Here is a 23,425-nt window from a genome sequence, read left to right as displayed (position 1 = left end):
TCCTAACACTGCTTAGTAAATAGAACCCTCAGTGTCCTAAAGCTGGGCAGCTGCTGTCTCCTAAGGTTTATGATGGAGAGTCCTATGGGAGGTGGAGGCATTCCCTTACAGCCACCTCTAATCTGCCTTTGTCCCGTCACTGCATACTCCTCTCTACCCCACCCTAGGAGCACTATATTATATTTATCTCCTATTACATAATCAAACTCCCCTATTTGTGTTCTCTGACACTTATGCTCCCCTCCTAGTTTGTTAACTGCAAATTGTTTTTTTTATAATAGTTTGTAACAGAATTCCTGCTGCTCTGTTTTTTGTTGTTAGAGCTCCCTCCTGTGTCCACTTTCTGTAACTACATCACAACTTTACTGCCCATTTTTTTTTTCTTGTATTTTTTTTCCAGTTTTGTCAAACTATTTTTAGTGATTCTATTTTACCTGTGATGTTTGGTCCTCATATGGTTTCCCCTAAGCCTGCCTTCCTATCCCTCTTGGCCCTGAGCTATGCTTAAGGAGCAACTCCTCCCCTACTTTTGTGTCCACCCCCACTACTCCCTCACAAGATGCATAAAGGGTGTAAAAAGTCCTCAGGTGGTGACCTCACCTCATTCCTCGCTAGGCAAAACTCTCCTGCCAACCCTAGATCTACTACACCTGAACACTCCCATGACCACTTGGTCTTGGAATCTGAGGATGATGACCTTGCACCTATCACCTGACGAGACTTTCTCTCCATACATAAAGAAGATAAGGATGGCAAAACTTCGGTACAGGCCCTCCACTCCCTGAAAACAGAAATTGCAGAAATTAGCTGCAGAACTGACCAGCTATATGGACGCAGAGAGGATGTGCCGACGTTTCAGCAATATGTCGAGACTGACTTCCATCAAATGGGTCAAGACATCTTCCAACTGCAGGAAGATGACGAAGATCAAAACAACAGGGTGCGGAGGAACAATCTAGGAATTCGGGGGATCTCGGAGGAGTTTGACCAAGCACACCTTGAGCTCTACCTCAAACGTCTCTTTCACCTGAGACCTTTGAGGATCACCTCCTTTTGGATCATGCCCATCGGGCTCTGCATCCTCGCTCACAAGACCCTTCCCAACCCAGAGATGTCATTCTCAGAATAAACTACTTTACTGCAAAAGAGGGAAGTCCGTCAACTTGGCTCTGAATCCTTTGATAATCCCAACCTATTAATCTTCCAAAACCTATTCTCCGATCATATTAGCCAAGCGCAGAGATTATAAACCCATCACCTCCCTGCTTCTCTAGAACCATATGAAATACCGATGGGGTTTCCCCTTTTGTATCTTTGTTTGGCGTCAAGGGAAAGTGCTCACTGCCATATCTCCCGCTAAGGCCCAATCTTTACTGTCTAAGGGCCTGATTCTGTAAGGATCGCAACTACTAATACGCACGGAGACAGGCCAATGTTTGCATTCTGTGAATGCGTAAGTAGAGAGTACGCAATCCCATCACAGAGTGAGAGACGGGTAGTACTGTTTGTGGGTGGTGAGGGGGAGGTGGTTGGTGAAAAGCAGGTGTGCTAGTGCGTTTGAACGCCATTACAGGGGCGTGCATAAATTAGCCACGGCGATGGCATATGCAGCCTAAGCTCTCACTGTGTGCAGGAAGTTTAGCAATTTCTAAGTAAGGCCTGACCTTGTGTAATTGTGCATGAGGCTCCGATGTTACCGATCAGTAGTACGGATGTGAGTAAGGGGAAGTGGGCATCCTTATGCATTGCTAAGAGTGCAGTGCGATCACATTGATTAGCATATTTTCACAGCAGAACTGCGTGAGCTATTGCAACGGCGATCCCATCTGCGATCCGTACTGAATCAGGCCCTAAGTTGGGTATCCACACAGAACGTGGGCATTCTTCCACCGCAGCTCCACTCCTACAAAGGCAGAAGAAGACTCCTCCCTGTCTTGGATGGACCACTGTTCGCTGATCATCGGCCTCTTCAGTTCTGCCTCATGTGTCCTGACCTCTGACACCAGGTTTTTTTTTTTGCTTCACAATTTAACCCCCCCCTTGATACTGCAACAACAACCTGCAATGGTCCTTCTCTTTAACCGGACATTATTGTGTACTCTCTGGACTTACAATAATACATTTCCAGTATTGCCTCGGGATGCTCTCTGTCTCTTTCCACACCTGTTATTATGCCCTTTTGGGATGTCCTACTGGCCGTCATGGGGCTCCCTCCTGTTTTCTATACCAGTGACACATGAGAGCACCCTGTTGTACTATTTAGTCCATTTTACCATTTCCATGTTTGCTCTTCGCATAGTTTATGTCTGTTTTATATGCTGTTTTTTGCCACATGTATTTGATTGTTACCGTATATACATGTCTCTTCTGCTTTCCTACCCTTTTGCTCTGCTCGCTCTTAATTCTTGTATTCATCCCTAGTTTTCTCCTTCAGGCTATCCCAGGTGGGATATGTTCCTGACCTGCCCCTACCTACACTGTGATGCTTCCTTTTGATATCTTCCCATGCCCCTCAGGGCTTTCAGCCCTTTAGCTGAACTAGGTGTCCCTCAGACGCGTAGTACCCCCTCCTTTTGTCAGTGCCATAGGTCCTGGCCTACTTTGACAGACAACCAACTGACCCAACTTCTCTACCCATTTCCCCCTTCTCCTCTATCTTTCCTCTCTTTTGACAACAACATATCTTGGCCTCTATTTTTCTTTCTTACTCCTTTACTCACTCATGTTGCCCTTACTGTTTACTATTTTTCTTGCAGTTCTCTTCTCTCGGTTAGTTGCCCATTGGGTCTCCGTGTTCTGTGTTTTAATGTAAATAGCTCAACAGCCCCCAAAAATGTGGGAAATGTTTTACGACACTTAACTTCCATAGAGGTGACCTGGTTTTTCTTCAAGAAAACCAATTTCTTCAAGAAAACTCCCACCCCGAACTGCAATGAAAACTGTACCCAGATGCATATCGTGCTTGTGATCAGAACCCTAAAAAAATGGGGTGTAGCGATCCTGTTTGCCCGTCACTTTACCTTTGAACCTATTAGTACCCTTATTGATATAGAAGGCCGTTTCCTCATATTAGTTGGGAAGGTTAATATTACAGATGTGTCCTGCTACATCTTTGCTGATTACGCAGAAAATCGCGGCACGCATAGTGCATACTGTAGCTTATGCTTCTGCGGGTAATCGCATGGCGCGATGCATGTGCACATTTGTAGAGCGATCATCAAAGATGTAGCTGGAGACAGCTGTACATTATGCATGTTGGTTAATGTATATGCTCCTAACCAGTGCCACAACCTGTTCTTTGCCCAGTCAGACTCACTCCTTACCTGACTGTGACAAGGGGAACTCATAGTCGCTGTTCTGAATCCTGCTATGGATCGTTCTGCTCCTGCCGCTTCTACCTCTTCCTCATCTGATTCCCAACATTCTAAGTCACCCCTCCATCTCATGAAATCCCAGCTCCATTATGATTCTTGGAGAGTGAAAGAACCTTCCACTCTTGATTATAAGTTTCTTACCCTACAACTCATACTCCTGTATTGATATGATCCTGCTCAGCCATGAGCTAGCCTTTAATCTCCTGGTGGCTCTTATTCACCCACTTAATTGGTCTGACCACTCCTCTATATATTCTGATATGTCAGGTTTACTCATTCGCCCTCACCCTATGACATGGCATCTTAATGACTCTCTACTGTACAACCCTGATATATCTCAACTTCAGACACAAATTTTTGATTACTTTGCTCCGAATGATGATCCAGATACCTGTAGATCTACTCTTTGGGTTGCGCTCCCAAGTAGTAGGCATGGGGGTTCGGCATGCCCCTTTCTCACATGGCCATGCCCCCTTTTTGGTGGCATGCGGCTGTGCTGTGCACACATTGTCACCGCGGGAAGGGATGCCACTATTGTGATCCCTAAAGAAGGCAAATATCTACTTAACTGTGCTAGCTACAGGCCTATCACCGTCGTTAATATTTGCTAAAATCCTGGTGAACTGCCTGAACTCATTTCTCTCCTCCTTGATCCATTATGACTAGGTAGGAATTATACCGGGTCACCAGGCAAGAGATAACACCAGATAAGCCGTTGATCTTATTCATATTTCAAACTCCAGGAGATCCCTACTATTTTACTCTTTCTAGATGCTGAAAAAGCATTTGATAGGATCTCCTGGAGGTTTATGAAGGCCGCTCTTGAAGCCTTTGGCATCTCTGGTGACTTCTTCACTGGTCTCCTGGCATCGTATTCTGCCCCCTGTGCTGTGGTCCTGATTAATGGTGTCCCTTCTGACCCAGTCAATATCAGTATATCAGAGAGAAGAGAAGAAGGACTCCGTATGTGGGGCACACTCCTATAGAACGTGGAGCAGCTTGGCCTTCGATTTGGAGTATTTAATTCCATAGCCTGAGACAGTGCTATAGGACCGCAGGACAGAAATTAGGTTGGGGAGAGAGATTGCCGGTTGGGTCAGGGATAGAAGAATATCATCCACATTAGAGAGAAATCTTAGGCTATAAGTTGCCCACTCGCACCCCCTGAATATCAGGATGGGATCTACTTTGAAAGGCAAATGGTTCAATTATAAGGGCAAACACCAGGGAGGATAAAGGGCAGCCCTGCCTTGTGCCAATACTGATATTGACTGGTATATATAGATAAGGGAAGGGGGAGGTAGGGAAGGATTGATTGCACAGGAATATTGGTGGGTAAAAAAGATCGTTATAAAGTAATAAAGGTAGAAGGTGCACCCTCGGAGCTAATTGAGTATATCAGAGAGAAGAGAAAAAGGACTCCGTATGTGGGGCACACTCCTATACAATTACCAAGCTATAAAATATACCTTTTATTGAAATTCATTAAAAAGGAAAAGAGAAAAAAATTGCCAAAAATACTTATCAGGTTGGACAATACAAACAAACAAACAAACAAACAAACAAACAAACAATTCTCCAATCGTAGGAGATACACTGTAATATTACTGCAGTTTATGTTGTATATTTTGGCCAATACCTATGGAAAACATAGATCATGTTTATATCTTTCAAAAACCACAAGGCAGGACTTTTAGGTATTAAGATATACAATTTGGATGTAATCGGCAATCACAATTGTTTTTTGTATATATTGAAATATATACAACAGTCGATAATCACAGTTGTTTCTTATATATACATATAGCAATGTAGGTATTCAGGATTGCCTCTAAGCAGATTCCTGCTATGCAATCATCTCAATTTGTGTTGTGTATTTAGTCAGAAACTATGGAATAAGTATATGTATCTTATATTAATATCTTTCAAAACCCACAGGACAGGACATTTAGTATTCAGATATACAATTCTAAATGTAATCGGCAATCACAATAGTTTCCCTTTTGTATATTGAAATATATATAACAATTGGTGATCACAGTTGTTTCTTATATATATATATATATGCAGGTATTCAGGATTGCCTCTGAGCAGATTTCTGCTTTGCATCCATTCTCAATAGAGGAATGAGCAGGGAATCTTCCTAAGTGCGGTAGCAGCAATAAAACATATGCATATTAAAGTGAAATAAGTTCACATACATATATATATATATATATATATATATATACACACATAGCACTTAGCAAAGCAAGTATTAGTAGAAGGAAGTACCTGATACAGAGTGCGCACTGAGGAACCCCCAGCAGGCTGACAAACACGTGTTTCGCCGGGGCCTTGTCAAGGAAGCACAACACTTTCATATGATTTATTATCCATTTATTATTTTGCTCCTTTTTTGCACTCTTAGGGGCCTATTCATCAACACTAAAATAATGTTTTTAAGGACATTTTCCTTAAATAACGTTATTTTAATATTCATGAAGCCACTTAGCACAGGAGATATCACTGATACCTCCTTGCTAATCTCCCCTGCGGTAATTTCCACGCTCCCCATACATTAGTACATTAGTATGAGGATATGGAAATTATGGTAGCCATCAAATTCCGAAAATTATGTATTTTCAGAATTTGATGGAGTTACTATTCGCCACTGTGAGGTGGCGAATAGCAGGACAGAATTACCTGCTTCCAGCTGTGCAGGTCCCCCGGCGTCTCCCTCCGGCGCTCTGATGTGTCCTCTGGCTCCGTCTGCAATGCTGACATTGTGTTCTACCAGCAGAACACAATAAAGTTTCGACATTTTTTTTTTTTCCTAAACTGCACTGTGTGCTGCTGGGAGACGACATGACAGACCAGCAGGACGGAGCCGGAGGCGCTGCAGCGGGCAGGTAAGTGCGGGACGGGGGGGAAGTGAGCGGAGGGGGGAGGGGGAGTTGGGTGGGGGCCGCACACAAACTTACCGCATCTGTAAGTAGTGCTACGCATGCGCTTGATTTACGAATGTAACAGCGCATGCTCAGCACGCATTCCAGCTGCGGTAAGTCAGAGCAGGCAGGGAAAACTATATCTATTTCCTGAAAAGCTGTCATCACAAAAATGACAGCTTTTCGGAATAGATAGTTATGGAGAGGAGGAATGATGAATTCCTCCGGTAATTAGGTAGAACTCCATGCGAGCGCTAAACCTAATAACCTCCCTCGATATTTTAGGTATGATGAATAGGCCCCTTAGAGTGCTCATTTCACTTTAATATGCATGTGTTTTATTGCTGTTACCACACTTAGGAAGATTCACTGTTTATTCCTCTATTGAAAATGGATGCATAGCAGACATCTGCCCAGAGGCAATCCTGAATACCTGCATTTGCTAAATGCTATATATAGATATATATAAGAAACAACTGTGATCACCAATTGTTATATATATTTCAATATACTAAGGGAAACTATTGTGATTGCCGATTTCATTTAAAATTGTATAGCTCAATACTAAATGTCCTGTCCTGTGGGTTTTGAAAGATATTAATATAAGATACATATACTTATTCCATAGTTTCTGACTAAATACACAACACAAATTGAGATGATTGCATAGCAGGAATCTGCTTAGAGGCAATCCTGAATACCTACATTGCTATATGTATATATAAGAAACAACTGTGATTATCGACTGTTGAATATATTTCAAATTTCAATATATTAAAAAAACAATTGTGATTGCCGATTACATCCAAATTGTATATCTTAATACCTAAAAGTCCTGCCTTGTGGTTTTTGAAAGATATAAACATGATATATGTTTTCCATAGGTATTGACCAAAATATACAACATAAACTGCAGTAATATTACAGTGTATCTCCTATATGGAGAATTGTTTGTATTGTCCAACCTGATAAGTATTTTTGCCCATTTTTTTCTCTTTTCTTTTTTAATGAATTTCAATAAAAGGTATATTTTATAGTTTGGTAATTGTATAGGAGTGTGCCCCACATACGGAGTCCTTTTTCTCTTCTCTCTGATATACTCAATTTGCTCCGAGGGTGCACCTTCTACCTTTATTACTTTATAACGATCTTTTTTACCCACCAATATTCCTGTGCAATCAATCCTTCCCTACCGCCCCTTCCCTTATCTATATATACCAGTCAATATCAGTATTGGCACAAGGCAGGGCTGCCCTTTATCCTCCCTGGTGTTTGCCCTTATAATTGAACCATTTGCCTCTCAAAGTAGATCCCATCCTGATATTCAGGGGGTGCGAGTGGGCAACTTATAGCCTAAGATTTCTCTCTAATGTGGATGATATTCTTCTATCCCTGACCCAACCGGCAATCTCTCTCCCCAACCTCTTTTCTGTCCTGCGGTCCTATAGCACTGTCTCAGGCTATGGAATGAAATACTACAAATTGGAGGCCAAGCTGCTCCACGTTCCCCTTCAAGATGCTGAAACCCTCCAAACTAATTGTAACTTTAAGTGGTGACCTATAAAGATCAAGTACTTGGGGATTTACTCCACCTCCCGCTATTACTCTCTCTATCGTGAAAATGTTCTACCTCTCCTCTCCAGAATGCAGACTAACCTGACCTCCTGGAATCGTCTCATTATCTCGTGGCTGGGTAGGATCACAGCTGTCAAAACGAATATTATTCCATAATGGCTCTATCTTTTTCAAACTCTCCCCATAGCTATTCACAAAGTCTTCTTAAGTAATGTTCAAAAAGGCCTTATAGTAAAGAACTTAAAGGGCGCCATCCTAAATGTTGCTGAATAATGTCTGGCACCTCTCCTAGGGGTCCGTTAACACCCAAAGCCTGAAAGGTAAGTGTACTACTTGATGGAAGCGCCAATAGGCCTATATCGCACCAAAGGGACACAGCAGTGCAAATATGAATATAACAATGTATTTATTACAATAAAAAACAGTTCCCTAGGTATTCTTATCTCATTAAAAGAATAGTCAGTAGTAAAAATGATATATTGATCTCATAATTATACAAGAAACATATTCTGCATGCAGAAAAAATATAAGAACATATCCAAAAATCACTGTCTTATCCTCAGATATTGAAGGAGCATCAGCTTTATATTCCAGTGATTAGTGGTGTAAAACTCTAATAAGCTCTATTGTGCAATCACGCCTCCGGACAATGTCTATGGGCCTGATTCAACACGGATCGCAAGTGCTAGTACACATGCAGACGGCCGATGGTCGCGCTCTATGCATATGTATACATCACAGTGCGCATGCGCGAACCCTTCCCTGCGATTGGGAAAGTAATCGCAGTGAGTATGCAGACCCATCGCAGAGTGATTGACAGGAAGTACCGTTTGTGGGTGGTGACAGGGGGTGGTTGGCGAAAAACACAGGCGTGCCGGTAAGTTTGAATGCCCTTGCAATGGCGTGCATAAATTAGATATTGCAACCGCGTTCGCATCTATGATCCGTACTGAAGCAGGCGCTATGTTAGAAAGTAACATATGCATAGAACATTGTATCAGGGCCTGATTCAGAGCCGGACGCTATTTGCGGACGGTCGTTCTGAAAAAGGGGCCGGATATTTAAATTAAGCGCTCGCTCTTTGCGGTCTGTTGACGCCTCTATGTCTGAACGAGCGAACGAAACATGCGCTCGCTATTTTGAAAAAACCCCCCCTGGCCGCTCGCATCATACGTCATCTACGCTATTTATTAGATTAATCGAGTACATCGAACGGCGTATGAACTGCTCGCTATTCTTGTGGTAGCATTTTCCTACCGCAATCATGCGAGCAGTTCAGGCTAAAAGACAACCAAGTGACGTGGGCAATGACGCTGCTTTGTTAATTATGCACACCCATTAAACGCCCGTTTTGACCGTTTGGCACGCCTGCGTTCTGATCTCCACTACCCGTTTTAAAGCACCTTCCCCTGTTACCACCCACAAACGCCTCATCCTGTCACTCAAATTAGTAGGCATTCGCTATTTTGCGAGCACACGAATTCCGACCGCACTGACTGCTTCGCGCATGCGTATTAGAACCCATAAGCATGCGCAGATGTGCGAACATCGCTCGGAGCGAACGAGCGGCCGCTTACGAGCGGCTCTGAATCAGGCCCTCAGTGCGGGAAGCAGAAATGTATCCAATCGCAGTCGATCTTAATAATTCCTTACTAAGGCTCCAAATAGCTTTCTATGACTTTCCCTTAGTGTTAAGCCGCGTACACACTAGGCAATAAAAGTGAATGAAATGGACAATAATGATATCGTTATCGTTCATACCATTCAGATTGTCCAGTGTGTATGCATAATATCATTAATGATGTGTGCTCCCGTGGATCATTAACGATGTCTTCCATCGCCTGAGCTTGCTGGACAATCTGACAATATCGTCATATTCTGCAAGTTCGGGGATGTGGCAGGGTGACGTCACTGAACGATATCCTTCCCGACATTGATCCCGGGACTTCAAGGGAAAACGCTAACGATATCCTTCATGGAGAATATTGTTAAGTGTGTATGAGCCTTTAGATAAACTGCAGCTCCATAAAAAGTTCCACATAGGTTACATAAGGTTAGCCAAGATTCCAATTATACCCCTACGCACCTGTATTAGGTCCTGATTCAGGACGGAACGCAAGTCCGCAATCACACGCACCCGACCGCTGCGAATATATGCTAATTAATGCATTCGCACTGCCGCCACAGCACAAAATGCAGACGCCCAGCACTACATAATGCCGCCCCCTTACCTCTACTCCAAGCCTGAATAGTTAGCAAGACAGCGAAAACATCGGTAACATCGAGAACCATCGCACCCACACACACAATAGTGGTTGACCTGACTTCACTCAGGATTTGGCCAACTTCCTGTGTGTAACAAGACCGCTGGCTGCATATGCCGACACAGGGGCTTAATTATGCATGTCCATGTAATGGCGTCCAAACGCACAGACACGCCTGCGTTCGGCCGACAACCCGTCAATACCCACAAACGGTCACTTCCCGTCTATCGATTTCCCCTGAGCCTGTTTATAGACTGCGATCGCTTCTCAATCGCAGTGGCTAGTAGCGCTCACGCAATGAGATACATATACGCATGCTCAGAATGCAAACATTGACCGGGTGCATGTGAAATCGCAGCTGCGTTCCTTGCTGAATCAGGCCCTTAGTGCGGGGGGAGATCCAGCCTGTGTATCACCGCTCTGACCCCCTGTAACCGGGGAACTGCTACACGTAAATGTGTCTGCTCACCTGGTCCGTGTGGTCAGTAGTGCAAGACGGGTTCCGCTGCAGTAGCCGTAGCCAGGGAGCTGCTGCACACAGAGAATGTCCGCTCACCTGGGAAGTGTGGCCGGTTGGGGTTCCGGCAGCCGCTTAGTCCAAGGCTCTGGAACAGGCTCCCTGGTGTATTGTATCCGAGGAGCTGACCACAGCAGCAGAGTTCAATGGCTTGAAATCTCTACCTCCACTCCCTGTTCTCCGGGCCCTTACCCCCTTTTGAGAGTCTTTGTAAGCATCATCCCTTGTCTAAGAGTCTAATCTCCCAGCTTTATGCTCTCCTCTCAGATACTTCCTTTCCCTCTTTAGACCCCATGAAATTGATTGGGAATGAGAACCTGAACCTCCTCCAGACGATGAGGCCTGGGATGACATGAGAGTGTCGATAGCCAAAAGCTCTATTGCAACCAAAATAAAAGAGACTGCCTATAAAATGTATTATCATTGGTATTATACCCCTGAGAGGCAGTAAAATATTCTCGTCTTCTTCACCCGATTGTTGGTGGGGTGGTGGCTGCAGGGGTACTATGATCCATATTTGGTGGACCTGTCCAATTATTGTTCCCTTCTGGGATGGTTCATGGTCTCCTGAATTCCCTCCTGGAGGTTCCGATTCCAAAAGGACACTTTATTGTGCTACCCACCCCCGGAAATGTTCCAAGAACCTGGCTGCACATATCCTGGTGGCAGCAAAATCCCTTATTGCTCTAAACTGGAAAAAGACCTCCGACTACTTCCCTCTGTACTTACGAGTCAGATCTGGCATATTGTGGCCATGGAGAAATAATTTAAGTCACTTCATGACCAAGGTCATGTTTTTACCCAAGTTTGGGTTCCCTGGTTGATTGCTGAGCATAGTCCCCCTCCCCTGCCCGCTAATTTCATGCATGGACCCATGGGCAATGACTGATGTCTTCTCTCTAATTTTGTTTTTTGTTTTACCTCCTATGTTCCTGGGTTTTCTTATTTTTAGGTGCTTATTGCGTACCGATATCCTTATGATGATGTGTTGTGTTCTCCCCCTTTCCTTCCCCACACCCCATCCCGTTTACCCCTTTCCCTTCTATTAAACACTTGATTTGTTCTTTCCTGTTTATTACAGTTCTTAAAAAATGTTGGTCTCTACTTTGCTCTTGTTGCCTCTTTTTTATGTATTAACTTCCATTTTAGCTGACCATTTAAAGTAAAGGACTATGAAAAAAACCAACAGTGTCGCTATCTTAGTCATTTTAAAAAATTCCATATTTCAGAATATTCCGTATTTTGGCATATTTGGATATGGGAGACTCGACCTGTATGTCCTCGTAGGTCCATGCTACTGCAGAACAGTTCACGCCTTGGCCACCAAAGAACTGTAACAATGTTTCACACAAAAAAGTATTTTCACATCCACTAGCACCAGAAATTAAATAGTCATTCGTACTTGTTTCTTGGTTAGTAACGCACACCACTATACGATCAAAGATCGCTTTTCGTTCTGGATTAAGTTTGTGAATTATAGTGTCAGCAATCGCTTGTTCAGTTACTGCTTCAAAGGCAGTTTGTGGCTTGGCTTCTAGTGAGACTTGTGTCAGACCTTAATCTCTGAGGTTCAACGTATGTGGCATAAGTATTGTATCAATTTCATAAAGCACTTTGTTGCGCCTAATCTCTACTGAGTAAGGACCTGATTCAGACCCGATCGCTAGATGCAGATGCTCGCTCCCAGCGTATGCAAATTCAGCTAAGTGACGTCAAGACAGGCACAATCTAGGAAAGGAATAAGCACGCCCACTATGTATTGGCGAGCGATCACTTTGTGTATGTAGACGCCTATTAGCATGTCTTGAGACGCCCACTAGCGCACGTCATCTCCAGGAAGTGTATTAAAACATTGGTACATCGAGGATCATTGGTAGCGATTGCAGCGCTTGTGGTTGCCTTACCCTACCACAAGCACTGCAAGGACTTCTGTGTAAAAAACAGGCATGTGACGTGTACTATGACGCTGCGTGTTAATTATGCATGCCTCTGAAATGGCGTTGAAACACTCAGGCACGCCTGCGTTCACATCTCCACTCCCCGTTATTAGAGTCCTGCCGCTGTTACCACCCACAAACGGCCTCTCCTGTCACTCATTACACTGGGCTGCCTTTGCTGGGCGAGCGAGCGGATTGCGATCGCTCCGAGTAGTTTGCGCGCGCACAGAATGAATCGTGCGCATGCGCGGTCGCTTACCATCGGCCGCGTACGAGCGAGCGGCCGCTTCAGAATGCATCTGAATGGGCTCCTAAGTTCTATGGAAGTCCTTCAGTTATCTCAAATTTCAAGAAAAGTGCCATAGGGTCTTTTAGTTCACAAAAAGCACAAAGGTAAGCAAACATTGCTGTTAGGGCATCTGGTGAGAGGAAGCTTCTTCGAGTGCAATTTGATTTTGTGTGTCAGACTTGAAAATATTCCATGCAGTAGCAGCTTGCTTGAAAGTTTTGTGGATTATTCCATTAAAGGTCTTCAGGTCATCAAAGGTTGCCGGCCGGGGGACACTGACCAATAGAAGATGTAGTGCAGGGTTTCCTCATGTTTCAGGCTGACGGTGTAGACGCTGCCGATAGCTAAATGATTCCTTTGCCTTCTTTTCCAATGTTTGTTGTCACACAAATATTCTTTCTGGATGTCCTGGTACAAAAATTGATCTGGCTTCAGGGTCATTGTAAGGGGTAACTTTGTTGACTGTGCTATTCATGGAGGGGTAAGTGTTCACGTTGCGGCCGTATATAATAAGCCCTACATAGGCTTACTAGGTCATAGGAAAAATAAGGAAAAGTAAACGGCGCAAACCTTGTAGAGCCTTCTAAATAGAGAGGTGTAAAACTTCTGAAGTATGTTAAAATGTGAAAACGTGCATGCATGCCGAAACAAGGTCTAATACCGGTATAGACAAATGGACATGACGCACTACATATAGAAAAAGAGTGGACAATACAAATGTAAGAACATAGACAAAGTAGATACTGTAGCAGTAATTCCTGTGTTTGAATGTGAGTAGATGTCCATGTAGGGTCATTGTGATTGAGTTAGAAAAATGCTGTGAAAGTTGTCTTGGCATGTTCTTGTCGGACTAATGGTGCGTACACGCGGGACAATAAAAATGCACGATATGAACGATAATGATATTGATCATATCGTTATCATTCATATCGTGCATTTTTTGGTGCCTTTCAACCCACCAATGACCTGCGATGTGCTGGCACGTATTGACGATAACGATATCGTCCATCGGCCGTGCATGCAGGCCAACCTGTTCGATATATCGACCAAATTACATAGGGATCACGGGTCGCTGGCCCGTTGTTGGGGGTGGTGGTGTGCTGGATGATTTTTATCAATCTGGGAAGGTGCAGGGGGATCGTTCAGTGATATCATTATCGCTGATGATCGTCCCGTGTGTACGCACCATTAGTCAGCAATGTCTGTGTCCTCTAGGATGTAGACATTGTGATGTCCTGGCAGATGAATAGCTCACTTCTGGACAGTATGTGATTGTGATTGCATTGGGAGCTCAAGTAAGTGCCTCAAGCGCACTCATTAAGCGCATGTTGACAAATCGTGTAATCTCATCATAATTAGATCTTCCATCTAGGGCAGAGATGTGGAACCTCAGGCCCAGGGGCCCGTGGAATGATATGGTCTGGCTCTCTGAGCTTTTTTCTGTTAGCCACATAGAATGCAGCCAGAGTCTATGTAGCAGTGCTCAGGGCCGTAGCTAGGGTAGTGCGGTCGATGCCATCGCACAGGGCACCACAGGTCAGGGGGCGCTGTTTGGGCCTGTCAAATTTCTGTTAATTATCATTCTCACTTGTAGCTTCCTCTTATTTCATCCCCAGCATCTCCTGGCCTCCCCTATCTCCTCCCTGGCCCTTCCCCATGAGGCCATGGCCCTTTTTTGGGTGCATTGTTCCTTTTAAAAATTAGGGGGGCGCTAATGCTCTTTCTGGCACAGGGCACCAAAAGGTCTAGCCATGGCTCTGGCAGTGCCGCCTGGAGCATCCTTAGGACGCTTCAGATGGTCACACCGCTGCCCTTACAGCTCCACTCCAGCATTGCTGTAATCACTGGCAATTGTGGCCCCACCCCATGTGATGTCATATGGAGGGGGCATGGCCTGCACTGGGCCCGTGAATAATGTTATATATATATATATATATATATATATCTCAAAATGGGGATAGTTTGGAGATGTATAAGTGCAATTGGGCACTCCCAAGTGTAATCAGGCCTTTAGGACAAAAAGGTTTCCCTAGAAAAAAACAATATAATAGTAGAGAAAATGGGGGTTTTGTCTTAAATGGGGCGCTACTAGGATGCTGTCACACTATAATGGTCAGAAAAAGTCTCAAACTAAATACAAGAAAAACAGTAAAAAACATTAAGGACAACAAGGGTCCAAACGATGAGGATGATAATGTCACACTGTAAATTCTAATTTTTGTGCATGAAACAAAAAACATTTATTTGAATACAATAAAATAGGACGCAAGGGTCCAAACAGTAATGATACTAAATTAGAACCTCTATATACCCCTGCCTATACCTTCTAATGTCCTTCCTATAAACCTCTAAGGATGACGCTATTGTGTGTACGCAGTAATATAGTAAATAAAGACTCCAGACTTTAAACCTGTGGTTCCAAAGCACAAAGTGATATTTCAAGTAAAAGTACAGTCAGTTACACGCTATGATCTAAGTACAATTTAGCGCAAAGAAATTATACAGACCCAAGTACAGTTATACATACGCAGCGCTTCTGGACCATGTAGGCATCAGCAAGAAACCCCCGTCAATCAGCATTCAGCAAGAAGACTAAAAACCCAGGGTCAGATCACACATATTTATACCCCCCAGAAATAGACAACACAATAGAGAAGATTGTTGCTAATACCATTGGTCCTAAAGGAGAGGGCATATGTTACAAGGCATCTAACAGGTTGATTCAAATAGACACAGTCCAGCCTCTAACAACTGGTGGTCTCTGGTTTCCTGCCTCATGCAAACATTCACAGAAATACATTTTGCTGCTTTAAATCTCTTCGGTTCATAAGTTGAGAATGCATGTTGCCTTCTTCACACCGATGATACCGGAATGCTGTTGAAAGAATGCAGATCAGTATAATACCAAACATGATGTACTTATCATGTATTAAACCTTAGCTACCAAATAACCTTTATTTCACAGCAATTGTAATAAATGAACATACTTGAATCTTATACCTTAAAGCTTCTGAAACCTTTTATGTGAATATGTAATGTGTGAGTATTTGGGGTTTGATATAAAGACGCTAGTTAACTTGGGGCAGATGCGTGCGCATGAAGCTAATAAACAGCGTTTTCATACAAGATCTTATGCATTCGCTAATATGCGACTAGTTAACAGTGCAATTGTGTGTATTAATATGTGTATGAGAAATGGTGAAAGATGCAATCGCATGATGCTAATAGTAATATTGCCATATGTACTTAAGTGTGGGTTTACTTAAAATGGCGCTTGGGCGGCCATTCACAAAATGGCGTCTTGCGATCTCATTTTCTAAAATGGTGTCTTGCGGCCAGTCACAAGATGGCGTCTTTACAATCTAATTTTAAGCTGATCTTGTCTCAGCCAATTACCCAGCTTCGACAGTCCACCCTTTGATAGCGAACAACATGCTATCACAATCTGACTTTAAAATTTTAATTTAGGCTTACATTTATATATTATTTAGTGTTATTATGGGAAGGCACAAGGTGGTTCTTAATCCATCAATAATGTGTCTCTGAGTGGGGACATAAAACTACTATTATACGCACACCGCAGATCTTGGAAGATCATGTGAAAGGTGTGGGGTTAAACCAGTCCTATAAAGGCAGTCTTGAAGGGGATTTGAGACTTTACATTATCTTGAGGTGTTTCAAAAATAACATTTCAATAATACGTTCTATGCATGTCTAAATACAATACATTAAATGATGGTATTTCCTAGTTCAGGGTTGTAATGTAGTTCTATATTTACCTCGGTATTCATATTGTCATTACTGACCACCATCATAATTTCGTTCTTTCATTTTACTCTATTTTTACATTTTCCACACTTCAACATAATAGGAACACACCGGACACATATGCCAATTATTATGATGACAATCAGTATAAGGATCAAGAATTTGCCTATGCTGGCGATTACTTCCTGGACCCATTCCCCTAGACCTGAGGACCATTTCACTGGGTTCAGCCATGAAACCCATCCTTCTATCTTTCCCCTACTTCAGCCACTGAAACATTATGGTTCTTACGAAACTCCCATTTTAGCTGCAGAATTTCATCCATCTTCCGGTCTATCACCTCCTTGGGGTCGCTGGTATCATTGGTGACATAGGTCCAACATTTTACTCCAAATTGGGTGGCCAAAGTTACGCAGTACCCTCCAGTAACAGCAGTTAAATAATTTAACACTAGCTTGTGTTGCACCAGTTCTTCCTTGTACGCTTGCAATTCTCTCCCTGTATACCTGAATGTGTCATCATTCATCTTGGTGATATTATCTATCAATTTAGCAAGTTCCTGAATATATCTAAAATTTAATGTACCCCGAGCGATCCTGGTGGGATCCAGTGCGACTAAAACGAGAAAGCCAGTTGTCTCACTAATTAACTGAGTGGCTTTATGAACGTCACCAGGTATCATATTTTGTTTGTCTCTGTGTTCATATTGCGTGTGAAGGTATGGTGATGGTGTGTTTTTATGGATACCAAGCATTTCAACATGTGTGAGGGTCATAACTTCAGGGACTACTTTTCCCAGGTAACACAAACCTTCGGAACTCGAGGAGAGCCACTTATACGCCTTTCTTCCACATATAAAATACACATTATCGGGGAGAACATAAGGAATGGTATGCATCATTATCATTAAACACATTTCCCTTGCAAACAATCCTATCTCAGGCTCTTCCATCTGGTATATGCAAGTTTCTGGTTGTATTATTTTAGCACAATAACCATTTGGTACCTTACCAATAATTTCTTTGGTGGAACTCAATGTATACCGGTACCTAAAATGTTTCCCACTAGATTTAATTGAACGTAACAGATCATGATTTACGGACTCATTATCAGCTCTCTATGAAAAGGTCATCTTCTGATTATTCCCTGTCACTTCCCAACTCCCGGGTTTATTGGGGTTGGTTATGTTCAAACACAAAAGTGATCTATCTACTTGGAATTGGTAGAGTTTAAAATGAGGTGGTTTGGAAGAGTGGAATTTTCCGTCCAACGTTTTCCCTTTTTGCAATTCTAAAATTTCCGTGATATTCAGTGGAAATGGCACCAACCCTACATTATGCTGTCCCTGTGGCACATGTGAACACACCCAGCAATCAGTTTGAATTAATACTTTGCCTACCATGCTATGATAATCCTCTAAAGGATACCCACCCCAGTACGGGTTAAATTTAGGTTGGCACCGTTGAATACAGTCCAGCCTAGGGACCCACAAAGCTCACAAATACAGGAATCTTCAGACGATAAACTTCCACACCGTCCCCGAGTATCCGGAATAACAGCTTTCTTAACAATAACAGTACTAAGATTGGTCAGACACTCCCCCGATTGGCATAGCACTCCTCCTGACTCCACTCCATCAGCACTGCTATCAGCTCCCATCTCCTCAATCGGTCCCCCGTCACAGAAACCGGATATCCCAGAACCAAGCAGGATGGTGAACACTCTAAAAGGGAATATGAAAATGAACACAGCAGGCCCGTCCATTGCCACAACAAGACTTGCAAATTTCTTTTAGTTCAGGTATCTCACTACGACCTTTTCAATCCTCCCGGAACAAGCTCGCGATCGACAGGTCCACACTATCAGCTTTGTCTCCGACTTGTTTCTCCACCGGTTGATTGACCTTTTTGCAGTGAGTGGAATGGACCCAGGTATCTCTCTCAGCGACCTTCAAAGATGTAGTACTTGTCAGCAGCACCTGGTATGGACCTTCCCACTGATCAGTCAAACAACCTGAACGCAAGAAATTTCTGATCATAACATATTCTCCTGGTTCAACATCATGACAGTTAGTTTCAGGCATATCATTCAGTTTCTGCTATTGCTGTTTTAACTGCTTACTCCTTGATATAAGATACCTTACAGTTACCTCGTTGTTACCTTTCAAGTCTTCCTGTGGGCTTATAATCAAATGAGGTTGTCTACTGAACAGCATTTTCAAATGGCGACAGATTTAGAGGGGATATGGGAGTGGTCCTTATACTATGCAGGACCAACGGTAATGCTTCTGGCCATCCTAGTCCAGTCTCTGCCTTGGCACTGGCTTGCGGTCGGTAGGGGGTGTGAAGTCGGCTATTAATACCCATCAGCTTACACATATTTTGAAAAACATCACCTGTGAAATGAGTACCCCTGTCACTCTCGATGATTTTAGGGATACTGTATCTGCATACAAATTCCTGAACTATTTTCTTGGCAGTAAACACAGCAGTATTAGTGGCCGCTTGGGTAGGCCTCAACCCAATTAGAAAATACGTCAGTGCACACCAATACATACTTGAGATTCCTGCAGAGTGGTAATTGGATGAAATCAATTTGTATCACCTGGAAAGGTCCATCAGTCGGTGGAATGTGGGATGGTTCAGTAGGGATCGCTTTCCCTATTTTCTTCCTCAAGCAGGTCAGACAAGACATTGCTATCTTTTCTGCTTGTGAAGAAAAACCTGGTGCACACCAGTATGCTCTTACCAATTTGCACATACCTTGCTTTCCCAGATGAGTCAGACCATGTGCTGCCTCAGCCAGGCTGGGGTAATATGCCTTGGGGGCTACCGGAGGTCTCTTGCCCACATCCCACAATTTTTGCATCTCAATTAATTTCAGCATATCATTTGTTTGGAAAGACAATTTTTTCAGTTGGAGAAAACATTTTTAACCCTGCTGCCCATTTTGCAGCTTCATCGGCTCTGTTGTTGCCCAGTGACACCGGGTCATCCTCACATGTATGGGCTTTACACTTAATTACTGCCACCGCTTTGGGCAGTTGGATTGCTTCTAAAAGATGTTTTATGTGTCGGGAATGTGCAACTGGTGTGCCTGCTGCTGTCATAACATTTCTCAGACGCCATATAGCCCCGAAATCGTGCACCACCCCGAACCCGTACCTCGAGTCAATGTAAATGTTAGCAGACTTGCCTGCTGCCAGTTCACATGCTCTTGTTAGTGCTACTAACTCTGCCACTTGGGCTGAGTGAGGAGGACCAAGAGGCTTAGCTTCTATGATGTCTGTGTCATTTACAACAGCATAACCTGTACATAATTCACCTGTATCTGTTTGTCTACGACAACTCCCATCCATGTAAAAAGTCACATCTACATTCTCTAAAGGTGTGTCATGTATGTCAGGTCTAGCAGTAAAGGTCTGATTCAGATATTCCATACAATCGTGTGCATCATTATGTCCGCTGAACTCACCTCCTTCCACCTTTTGTACATCATGTTGTACATATGGTAAATACTTTGCTGGGTTCAGCGTGCTGCAACGTTTAACAGTGATGTTTGCGGGTGCGATTAGAGCTAGGTCCCATTTGGTAAACCTAGCCGAAGGGACGTGTCTGGTTTGAGCAGAGTTCAGCAGAGCAGATACAGCGTGGGGAGTATAGACAATCATATCATGACCCAATACTACGTCCTCACTTTTATTCACCAATAGAGCGGTAGCTGCTACACTTCTCAAGCAGGTGGGGAGTGATCTTGCCACAGTGTCCAATTGGGCACTGTAGTATGCTACGGGCCTACTGGCATCACCATGTTTTTGTGTGAGGACACCTGCAGCACAACCATCGGCTTCCGTACAATACAAATCAAAAGGTTTTTCATAATCAGGTATTCCCAATGCAGGTGCTTTTGTCAGACTATCCTTAAGACTAAGGAAAGCCTGCTCTGATTCCTCTGTGTGTATGACACGATCGGGCTTTGAGGAAGAGACTAATTCCTGTAAAGGCAAGGCCAAAATAGAAAAACCTGGGATCCACATTCTACAGTATCCACACATTCCCAAGAAGGTACGAATTTGCTGTTGGTTCTGCGGCAGTGTTATGTTCTGTATGGCCTGGATTCTATCATTTGTGAGATGTCGTAACCCCTGGGTTAGGCAGTGTCCCAAATATTTTACTCTGGATTGGCATGGCTGTAATTTGTCTTTAGCCACCTTGTGTCCTGTATGCGAAAGTTGAAGCAACAAAAGTTTAGTATCATTTAAACATGACATAAACTAAACAGAACATAGCAATAAATCGTCCACATATTGAATTAGAACAGATCCATTGGCTGGTTGAAAAGATTGCAAACAGTCGTGCAAGGCCTGGCAGAAAATACTGGGGCTGTCTATGAAACCTTGGGGCAACCGTGTCCATGTATATTGTACACCTCTGTATGTAAATGCAAATAAATACTGACAGTCATGGTGGAGAGGCACAGAGAAGAAAGTAGAACAGAGGTCAATGACAGTAAAATGGGTTGCATTTGGTGGGATCTGCATCAGGATGACAGCTGGATTTGGCACTACGGGGAATTGGCTCTCTACTACCTTATTAACACCTCTAAGGTCTTGTACCAGCCTATAACCCCTCCCACCACTCTTCTTCACCGGAAAGATGGGACTGTTCGCTACACTAGCTGTACGAACTAAAATTCCCTGTTGCAATAATCACTCAATTATTGGAAAAACCCCTAATTCTACCTCCTGTTTTAGTGGGTACTGGGGAATTTTTGGAGCTTGCCTACCGCTTTTTAAATTTACCATTACGGGGCTTACGTTTGCCATTAAGCCAGTGTCCTGTCCATCCTTAGTCCAAAGGGAATCTGGAATTTGGGACAACATTTGATCTACCTGAGATGGATTTTCATTTAAACTTGTAGAGTGATACATTATCCTTTGGGGAGTGTCCAACATATCCCGCACCTCGTGCGCAACTCTCTCTGGGATATCTAGAAATACACCATCAGGGGTGCAATATATGACACATCCCATCTTACATAACAAATCTCTTCCCAGCAGGTTAGTAGGAGCTGCAGCAGCCAGAAGGAAAGAATGCCTGGTATGCAGCGGCCCAATAGTAACATCTGTGGATTTTGTTAAAGGATAACGTTTCACTTTACCTGTTACTCCCATTGTTGGTACTATCTCATTGGTCACCTGTAAATTAACGGGAGATTTTATCACTGACCTGGTCACCCCTGTGTCTACAAGAAAAGGATATTCAGTACCAGCTACATCAACCATCATGGCCGGTTCTTCCCTAGTACTTCCCGTTAACCTATCTGTATGATACAGGTATGACCTGACTTCTAGCGTTTGCTACCATTCTCCAATAAAGCATTAATGGCCACAATTGGAGTTGGTGCTTGCTGGATATTTGCTGGCCTCTGTGCATATCCCTTATGGGGATATGCAGGTTTTCCCTGAATTGAGGGTCCTACCCTTTTTACTCTGCAGTTTCTAAATAAATGTCCTTGCTGATTACAATTAAAACATGTTCGTGGATCTGATGAAGACATGGGTTGTTGTGAGGTTTGAGCAGGAGGAAAAGGCTATGGATATGGGGAAGGATATGGAGGATAAGGGTATTGTGGGGGGTATGAAGTTTGTGAGTAGTATGGGACCTGTGGTTGTGTAGGGTTAGTGGAATAGAGCTGTGTTTGCTGTTGCGTGGGGTTAGTGAGGGCATATAACTGTTCAGGTGTAAGTGTGTGTGCAGATGCAAGTGTGTCTGTTGGCTGTGATGTTACCGTCGTTCCTTCCAGAGCTTGGATAGTGACAGCCATTAGTTTTTCGCTCTGGTCTCTCTCTTCTTTGAGATGTTTTTATCATGTTCTATGGCAGATTCTATGAGTGTATCTATTGTGACTCCCCTCCAGCCAGGTTGTGAAGTCTGAACCCGGGTCTTTAAATTCTCTTTAAGACCGTCCATGAGTACCGTGACTATCATTCCCCTGTGGTGAGTGCTATCTTTAATATCTTCTAACCCAGTGTACTGGGTGATAGCCTGCAGAGCCCGGTCACAATAATCTTCTGCTGATTCACTCTCCTTTTGCTTAATGGTGAAAATTTTGTTCCAGTTAATTACTACTGAAAAATATATACCCAAATGAGTTATAATGCGGGAAATGTTACCTTGGTTTACTTGGTCTTTTAAGGGAACGTCACCATCCAATACACAATCCGTGATAAATTTTGTCACGTCGGTATTGCATGGTAGACAGGCCCTTAACACCACCCGCCAATCTTTATTAGTTGGCTCATGAGAACTACCCAAATTCCTCAAAAATCTTTGACATTTGGCTAGTTCCTTTTGGGATCGTTGAAATCTTTTATGATGGAATTTAGTCTGCTCTTGTCCAAGGACAATGCATTACCACTTCCCTCGTGGGCACTACACTGTTCGCATCTGCATTTCCATTCGGAACAGTGATTGTTCGAATGGGATGCAGACCGGCAGCGTTGCTACCTTTGACCTTATTACCTGGCTGGGGGTTTAATCTGTTGCTGCTACGTATGGTATTAACAACTTCCTCTACGGGTGCAGAGGGTGTTAACACTTCCCTTTCTGTTACCAATGAAGATGGTGGCACCACTCGTGATTGTTGTGATGCAGCATCTATCATCTGTACAGCATAGGAAATGGCAGACATGACAATAGGCTCATCATCCACATCATGAACATTTTCTTTATGAGTGCTTAAGAGAGGGTAGAAATTGCTTGTTACATTTTT

This window comes from Taudactylus pleione, unplaced genomic scaffold (assembly GCF_031769625.1).
Source record: "Taudactylus pleione unplaced genomic scaffold, aTauple2 ptg000762l, whole genome shotgun sequence".
NCBI classification, from domain to species: domain Eukaryota; kingdom Metazoa; phylum Chordata; class Amphibia; order Anura; family Myobatrachidae; genus Taudactylus; species Taudactylus pleione.
Note: the sequence above shows the minus strand (reverse complement) of the source record.